General features: G+C 47.3%; 1 long non-coding RNA gene across 1 annotated transcript; it reads left to right on the forward strand.

Moving 5' to 3' along the window:
• The first annotated feature begins 1,590 nt into the window (after positions 1–1,590).
• On the forward strand, positions 1,591–1,957 carry LOC149971993 (uncharacterized). The gene is made up of 2 exons (XR_016492119.1): positions 1,591–1,686; positions 1,789–1,957. It is a non-coding gene; the product is annotated as an uncharacterized LOC149971993 (long non-coding RNA).
• Positions 1,958–8,419: the final 6,462 nt, after the last annotated feature.

Genomic DNA, 8,419 nt, shown 5'->3' on the forward strand with positions numbered 1-8,419 from the left:
GATTTTAAGAAAATTATATCAGTCACATAAGCTACCTCGCGTCACGTGAGCCAGACAATTGCAAAGCTCATTTTCCATATACATTTGGGGGTGAAACAAGCTGAGGTTTATTCCTAAATCTGTGTTTGCTTGTTATATAGCATTTATCATGAATCTGTGCCTGGCTCTGGCATAACTAAGGTTGGTATATGCAGTCTTACCGAAGCGCCTGTGTGTGTTCGGAAGCCAAGTGCCTCGCTTGCAGCCCCTTACTCAAACGGCTGTCTGGATGCAGAGCCAAATTATTCTCACTCTCTTCATCAGATGCTAATGAGCAATTACTCAGCCAAGAGTGGTCTTTGCATATCAAAATGGAAGCACATGGAAATGTGACTCCAGGACTGACTACAGTAATTTCACCACCATACCCCCAGTAAGTAAAACTGACTTAGGCAACTCATGCATGTCCTCTGTTTATTAGATTTCCATTCAAATTGCCCCTTAATTCAGATAGCTGGGGTGAAATTGTTTGTCACAAGAAAGTGAGCAAAAAGTAGTACAGTACATAAATCAGTATTCTCCCATGGATGCGAAGACCCTGTGTGAAAACATTGTACAATACATCTCAGACTTTTAGTTAATACTCCCTGGGCAAAATATTGTCCAACGTTCCCCTCGTTATTTATATTTACTTTACCAATGTAATCACTTGGCATAAACATAACTGTTGGTATTTTTTATTACCCAAAAGTCCTCAACATACATTTTCTTTTGTCACAATGTAACCTAGATTTCAACCACAACATTTGAAACATTTATGTTTCTTCACAAATAAATCAAATATTAACCCCAAATTGTGTGTTGATTGGATCTGGCCTAGAGGGTTATTGGCATTGCAAGACAAGCACAACAGCTTTGTCAAGTAAGATTGTAATGAAAACATGTAACTCCATCCAGCAACAGTGATGGGAGTCCTATCTGTTATTCCCAGAATATGCAGCGCTATGCAGCACTTGGGAAATAAGAAAAAGGTCAGTAGGTGCTGAAAGGCTGGAATTACTGTACCTTGGCACCACATGGTGGCTAATACAAAACTCATCCTGCCAAGACTGAAAGTCCAACCGTGTATTTAAATAATGAAAACGTCTACCCAGAAACCAACACCAGTGGTATAAAGCTGATCCGTCAAGATTTATCTGATGGTTTCCCTCACCTTACACAATACAAGCACAAACGGAGCTGGGCAACGAAACATCAAAATGGTATAGTTGATATTACTGTAAATACCCCCCAAAACTATTATTTTGAACTGGTGTCACATGTACACTATATAGTATTTTCACAAGAAATATAAAATGTTTAATTTTCTGTACTTACCTGTTTTCAAGGTGAAGTAGAAGTCCTCCTGTACTTTTTAGATGGTATAGTCCTAAGGATGGGAAGGCAATCTGAAAGATGATTGGGCACTCTGTGTCACGAATCCCGTTTCCTGAGTCTGTTTTTTGCCAATGTTCTGTCCTGGAGAGTTTTTTCCGGCGTCCTGGAATGCACCCTGTCTGGTTGCCGGGCAATGTAGCCAGTTGGGGTTTCTGATTACCCGCACCTGTATCCCATCAGCTATCTGCACACCTGGTCCTGATCATCATCTCTCCTCTTCATAAGCCCGGACCTGACATCCATTCCCTGCCGGATCGTTAGCCATGAACAGTATGTTGTGCCAGAGTATCAGCCTCAAGTTTGATAGAATTTGTTTTGTTGTTTGTTACGTATTGCTTGCCTTGAACTTACCTCTGTTTGTTCTGTCTTCAGTTACTCACCCGGATCATTTACCCCATTCCCGCCTGGTCGTCGGAGGATTCCGCTTCCCCATTGGATCCACCTATTTACTCCCATCAACTCACCACCGCTACCCGCTACGCCACCTGGATATATCTACCCATTCACATTCACTTGTAAATAAATACTCACCTTCTTCCTACTCTCCTTGTCCTGGTCTGCTTCTGGGTTCGATTTTGAAGAAACGTGACAGAACGATCCGGCCAAGAATGAACCCAGCGGACCTGGATTCCGTTTGCCATGCCATTACCCAGCAGGGGAAGACATTGGGACAACACAAGACGGCGCTACAGGAGATAGTGGTTGCAATCCAGAACTTATCTGCTAGCTTGACACAGATCCAGGATCAGCTCAGTTTGCTGGCGAGTCATTCACCACCTGTTTCACCCATCTCACCTGCCATGCCTGATGCGGTTTCCTTCCGTGAACCCAAGGTACCGACGCCTGATAATTATGAAGGGGATTTGGGAAGATGCCGTTAGTTTCTTATGCAGTGTGGGTTAGTTTTTGATCTGCAGCCCCATTCTTACGCCACTGACAAGGCTAGGATAGCCTTTGTTATTGAACTGCTGTGTGGAAGAGCTCTGGAATGGGCTTCAGCCGTTTGGGAACGACAGGGGACCTGCATGGCTTCATACCAGGAATTCACGGGAGAGATGAGAAGGCTTTTTGACCATCCAGTCCGAGGTAAGGACGCAGCTAAACGTTTGTTCACTCTTCGCCAAGGAGCTCGCAGTGTGGCAGACTTTATGATCAAGTTCAGGACATTGTCTGTGGAGAGTGGTTGGAATGAGGAGTCACTACAAGCGGCTTTTTACCAGGGGTTGTCGGAGCAACTCAAGGACGAGCTGATATCCTATCCAGAGCCTAGTGACCTAGACAGCGTGGTCACTTTATCTATTCGGGTAGATAATAGAGTCCGAGAGAGAAGGAGGGAGAAGCAGTGGGGCCCATCCAATCAATCAGCAACTCGGTTACCATTCGGTTCAGGAAGTGAACCAGAACGTATTGATCGTTATTCCCCACACGGGATTAGTGGAGGGGTCTTGCCACCAGAGCCTGAACCAATGCAAGTGGGGCGACACGGGCTAACTAAGGAGGAGCGCCAACGTAGACGTGAGACCAACAGCTGTCTCTACTGTGGTAGCTCAGGACATTACATCTCCGCTTGTCCACAGCGCTCGGTAAACTGCCCGGCTCGCTAGTTTTGGGGAGGAATTTTAGCGAGCCAGATTCAACCTCTCAAGAATCCTGTCAGACCCCGTTTTCCTGCGACCCTTATGAATAAGGATCAGAGCTTAGAGATGAACGCTTTTATTGATTCAGGTGCCGATGGCAGCTTTATTGATGCTGACTTGGTGGAACAGCTGGGGCTTTCCAAGGAGCAATTGCCGGAAGCCATTGAAGCAACCACTCTGAACGGCAGTAGTCTGGCACGGATCACTATGAGGACTGAACCGGTTAAGATGTTGTTGTCGGGTAATCATTCAGAGTTTATCTCCTTCTTCATTCTGTCCTCGCCCCATGTTCCTCTGGTTCTTGGTTACCCCTGGCTGAAGGAACACAATCCCTCGTTTGATTGGGTGACGGGTAAGGTAACTAGTTGGAGCAATGATTGTCATGCTAACTGTCTTAGGACTGCCTGTTCTCCTGCCATTTCCAGTCAGGTCAGTGACTCTGCTCCTCCTGATTTGTCCCTGGTTCCAGAAACATATCACGAGTTGGGTGAAGTATTCAGTAAACAGAAGGCTCAGTCCCTTCCTCCCCACCGACCTTATGACTGTGCGATTAATCTGTTTCCTGGAGCCGCCTTTCCCAAAGGACGGTTATACAGTATCTCTCGACCTGAACGTGAGGCCTTGGAGACCTACATCAAGGAGTCTCTAGCTGCAAGTCTCATTCGGCCCTCGTCATCACCTCTGGGAGCAGGATTTTTTTTTTGTGAGCAAGAAGGATGGCACTCTTCGACCGTGTATTGATTATCGGGGTTTGAATGATATTACGGTCAAGAACAAGTATCCCCTGCCCTTGATGAGCTCAGCTTTCGATTCTTTACAGGGTGCTACGGTTTTTACGAAGCTTGATTTACGTAATGCTTATCATTTGGTTCGGATCAAAGAGGGGGACGAGTGGTTGACTGGGTTCAATACTCCGATGGGACATTTCGAGTACCAGGTGATGCCGTTTGGACTGACCAACGCTCCTGTTGTGTTCCAAAGTATGGTGAATGACGTTCTGAGAGATATGATTGGTATTTTTGTGTTTGTTTACCTGGATGATATCCTCATAATCTCGAAGGAGCTTTCTAGCCACGTTCAACATGTCAAGCAGGTCCTGCAGCGGTTATTGGAGAACCATCTGTTCGTGAAGGCTGAGAAGTGTGATTTTCTCGCCCACACGACGTCCTTCCTCGGTTACATCATCTCCAGGGGAGAGATCAAGATGGACCAAGAAGGTTCGGGCGGTTCGGGATTGGGTCCAGCCCGGTTCGAGATTGCAGCTCCAGAGATTCCTGGGGTTTGCAAATTTTTATCGGAGGTTTATCCGTGATTACAACCGGGTGGCCGCCCCTTTAACTGTACTGACGTCTTGCACCAGAAAGTTCTGTTGGTCTCCTGAGGCAGACCGAGCATTTCTAGATTTGAAGAGCCGATTCACCAACGCCCCGATTCTCTCTCAACCTGACACTTCCCGTCAGTTCGTTGTGGAGGTGGATACGTCTGATGTGGGGGTGGGCGCCATCCTGTCCCAGCGTAGCTCCACTGACGGTAAACTCCATCCCTGCGCCTTCTACTCTTGTCGTCTTTCTCCAGCTGAAAGAAACTACGATGTGGGTAACCGGGAGCTTCTCGCTGTGAAGCTTGCCTTGGAGGAGTGGCATCCCTGGTTGGAGGGAGCGCAGCAACTGTTTGTGGTCTGGACCGACCACAAGAATCTGGCTTACGTGCAATCGGCTAAACGTCTAAACTCTCGTCAGGCCTGGTGGGCTTTGTTTTTTGGACGCTTCAATTTTTCCCTGACGTTCCGACCTGGGTCGAAGAACGGGAAGGCGGACGCCCTGTCCCGGATGTTCTCCAAGACGGAGGAGAGTGAGGCCAAGACTGAGACGATTCTTCCCCAGAACGTTGTCGTGGGAGCCGTTACATGGAGGATTGAGGAGGAGGTGATGGCGGCTCTTCGGACACAGCCCGGGCCCGGTAACGGTCCACCCGGTCGGTTGTTCGTGCCTGAGTCGGTTCGTTCTGCTGTCCTTCAGTGGTCCCACGCCAGCAAGATAGCTCGTCACCCTGGTGTTGCTCGGACTATGGCGCTACTGCGCAGACGATTTTGGTGGCCTGCCATGGGAGAAGATACCCGGAGGTTTGTTGCCGCTTGTCCTGTTTGTGCGCAGAATAAAAGTACCAATCGGGCCAGCTCTGGGCTTCTTCACCCTCTACCTATTCCCCGGCGACCTTGGTCGCATCTGGCCCTGGATTTTGTCATGGGGTTGCCCTCTTCTGTTGGTAACACGGTTATTCTGACCATTGTGGATAGATTCAGCAAGTTTGCCCACTTTGTTCCCCTCTCCAAGCTGCCTTCTGCCACTGAGACGTCCGAGATCCTGGTTAGGGAGGTTTTCAGGGTCCACGGGTTGCCCTGTGACATTGTTTCTGACCGTGGTCCTCAGTTTACCTCTGCTGTCTGGAAATCCTTCTGTTTGGCCATTGGAGCTACAGTCAGTCTCACATCTGGATTTCACCCCCAATCTAATGGTCAGGCGGAGAGAGCCAACCAGAAGATGGAGTCCACGCTGCGTTGTCTTGTCTCCTCTGATCCCACCTCTTGGTCATCTCAATTACCCTGGGTCGAGTATGCCCATAATACCCTTCCTTCATCTGCCACTGGGATGTCCCCCTTCCAATGCCTGTACGGATACCAACCTCCCTTGTTTCCTTCTCAGGAGAGGGATCTTTCGGTCCCTTCTGTCCAGGCCCACATTCGTCGTTGCCACCGGACCTGGCATTGGGCCAGGAAGGTCCTCCTTAGAGTTTCTGACCGGTATCAGATACAGGCGAATCGTCGCCGTATTCCTGCTCCCGCTTATACCATCGGAGATAAGGTGTGGTTGGCTACACGGGATCTTCCTCTACGGACTGAGTCGAGGAAACTGTCACCAAAGTTCATTGGTCCGTTCGTGGTGGAGAGAATCATTAACCCTGCTGTGGTCCGACTCAAATTGCCGGCAACGCTTCGAGTACACCCCACCTTTCATGTCTCCTGCCTCAACCCGGTTCACCTCAGTCCTCTGTTACCCCCTCCTCCTCGTCCTCCTCCTCGGATGATCGGAGGTGGTCCTGTCTACACGGTGCGCCGCATCATGGACTCCAGACGGCGGGGTTGAGGGTTCCAGTATTTAGTGGATTGGGAAGGATATGGTCCTGAGGAGAGGAGTTGGATTCCTCGGCGTCAGATCCTTGACGATGACCTGCTTCGTGACTTTTACCGCCTCCACCCTGGCGCTCCGGGTAGTCCGCCCGGTGGCGTTCGTCGGAGGGGGGGTACTGTCACGAATCCCGTTTCCTGAGTCTGTTTTTTGCCTATGTTCTGTCCTGGAGAGTTTTTTTCCGGCGTCCTGGAACGCACCCTGTCTGGTTGCCGGGCAATGTAGCCAGTTGGGGTTTCTGATTACCCGCACCTGTATCCCATCAGCTATCTGCACACCTGGTCCTGATCATCATCTCTCCTCTTCATAAGCCCGGACCTGACATCCATTCCCTGCCGGATCGTTAGCCATGAACAGTATGTTGTGCCAGAGTATCAGCCTCAAGTTTGATAGAATTTGTTTTGTTGTTTGTTACGTATTGCTTGCCTTGAACTTACCTCTGTTTGTTCTGTCTTCAGTTACTCACCCGGATCATTTACCCCATTCCCGTCTGGTCGTCGGAGGATTCCGCTTCCCCATTGGATCCACCTATTTACTCCCATCAACTCACACCCGCTACGCCACCTGGATATATCTACCCATTCACATTCACTTGTAAATAAATACTCACCTTCTTCCTACTCTCCTTGTCCTGGTCTGCTTCTGGGTTCGATTTTGAAGAAACGTGACACTCTGTTCTAGACCGTTGGGTATGGGGGTCATGATGCTATGCAAAGCTCTATCCTAGTCCAAGTTATTGTATGCTGTTTAAACTCAGTGAGACAATTTACAGTAAGACTTGTTAAAGTCCATTTAATTGTCATATTCATCCCACATAAATGTAGATTTCTACACTCTAACAGGCCTCAACATGCAGCATTCCCATATCCATATCTGCTATGACAGCGTATTAATTTATTTAATCATAATTCATTTATTATCCATTAATGTATAATGTGGTAATAACCACAGCTGGGGAAATTGTCTTGTCAAAGCATGTTGAACGGCATGATTTTCTTTTGAGGAGCGAGTGACAATAGTCACTCACCACAGCCATGTGTCTTAGAAGCCTGGGAGCATGGTAATGGCACATTAATATGCATTAGTCCAATGTAAGAAATTAGATTTGGGCTAGAACTGAGAAATCCGTTTGAACTGAATGTTCTAACATCGACAATATGTTTTGTTACCATGGTATTACGACAGCTGAGATTCAGGGTCTTCTCAGAGTGCTACATTCAAATGGTTTGTACAGCTCTTACCACCTCGTTCTATTACAGTGCCTTGCAAAAGTATTCATCCCACTTGGCATTTTTCCTATTTTGTTGCATTACATCCTGTAACTTAAATGGATTTTTATTTGGATTTCATGTAATGGACATACACAAAATAGAAGTGAAATGAAAAAAATAACTTATTTTAAAAAAATCGTGAAGCATGGAAGTGGCAGCATCATGCTGTGGGGATGTTTTACATCGCCAGGGACGGGGAAACTGGTCAGAATTTAAGGAATGATGGATGGCGCTAAATAAAGGGAAATTCTTGAGGGAAACCTATTTCAGTCTTCCAGAGATTTGAGACTGGGACGAAGGTTCACCTTCCAGCAGGATAATGACCCTAAGTACAGTATAATGCTAAAGCAACACTCGAGTGGTTTAAGGGTAAACATTTAAACGTCTAGTCAAAAGCCTAATCATAGCCCAGACTCAGAGATACAAAATGGTATATAATACACTGCATTTGAGGAAACAATGTAATTCTGCTTTGAAAGTTGATCAACTTGTGAACTCACATTTTGGAGAAAACCATCTTTCAATGTTTTGGTACTACTATTGGAGACCCCTTCTTTTCTACACCCATTCAGCATTGTTCACACCCATCTCTTTAAGGGTTGAGCCATGCATTTTGTACCAACTTGCCAGCTACTTCCAGACATCTAAGAAAGAGAGAGAACAGCTCACTGAACATTACTCACCCTAGCAGAGCTGGTTAGGCTGTTACAGTATGTTATCCAGAGCGTTGGGGACTGCAACTGTGCTGTCAGATTGTCCGTTAGTGTGTTCAGAGTGCACAGTGGACGCTCTGGCCAATAAGTAGGGTTGTTCCGAAAGCTCTGACCTCACAACGACAGTCAAGTACCCAAGCTAACTGGCTAACATTGGCTAGCTACTTCCAGACACAAATGAGAGAACACCCCACTCT

This window comes from Oncorhynchus mykiss, chromosome 25 (genome assembly GCF_057628025.1).
Source record: "Oncorhynchus mykiss isolate SJ-2025 chromosome 25, ASM5762802v1, whole genome shotgun sequence".
Taxonomy (NCBI): Eukaryota; Metazoa; Chordata; class Actinopteri; order Salmoniformes; family Salmonidae; genus Oncorhynchus; species Oncorhynchus mykiss.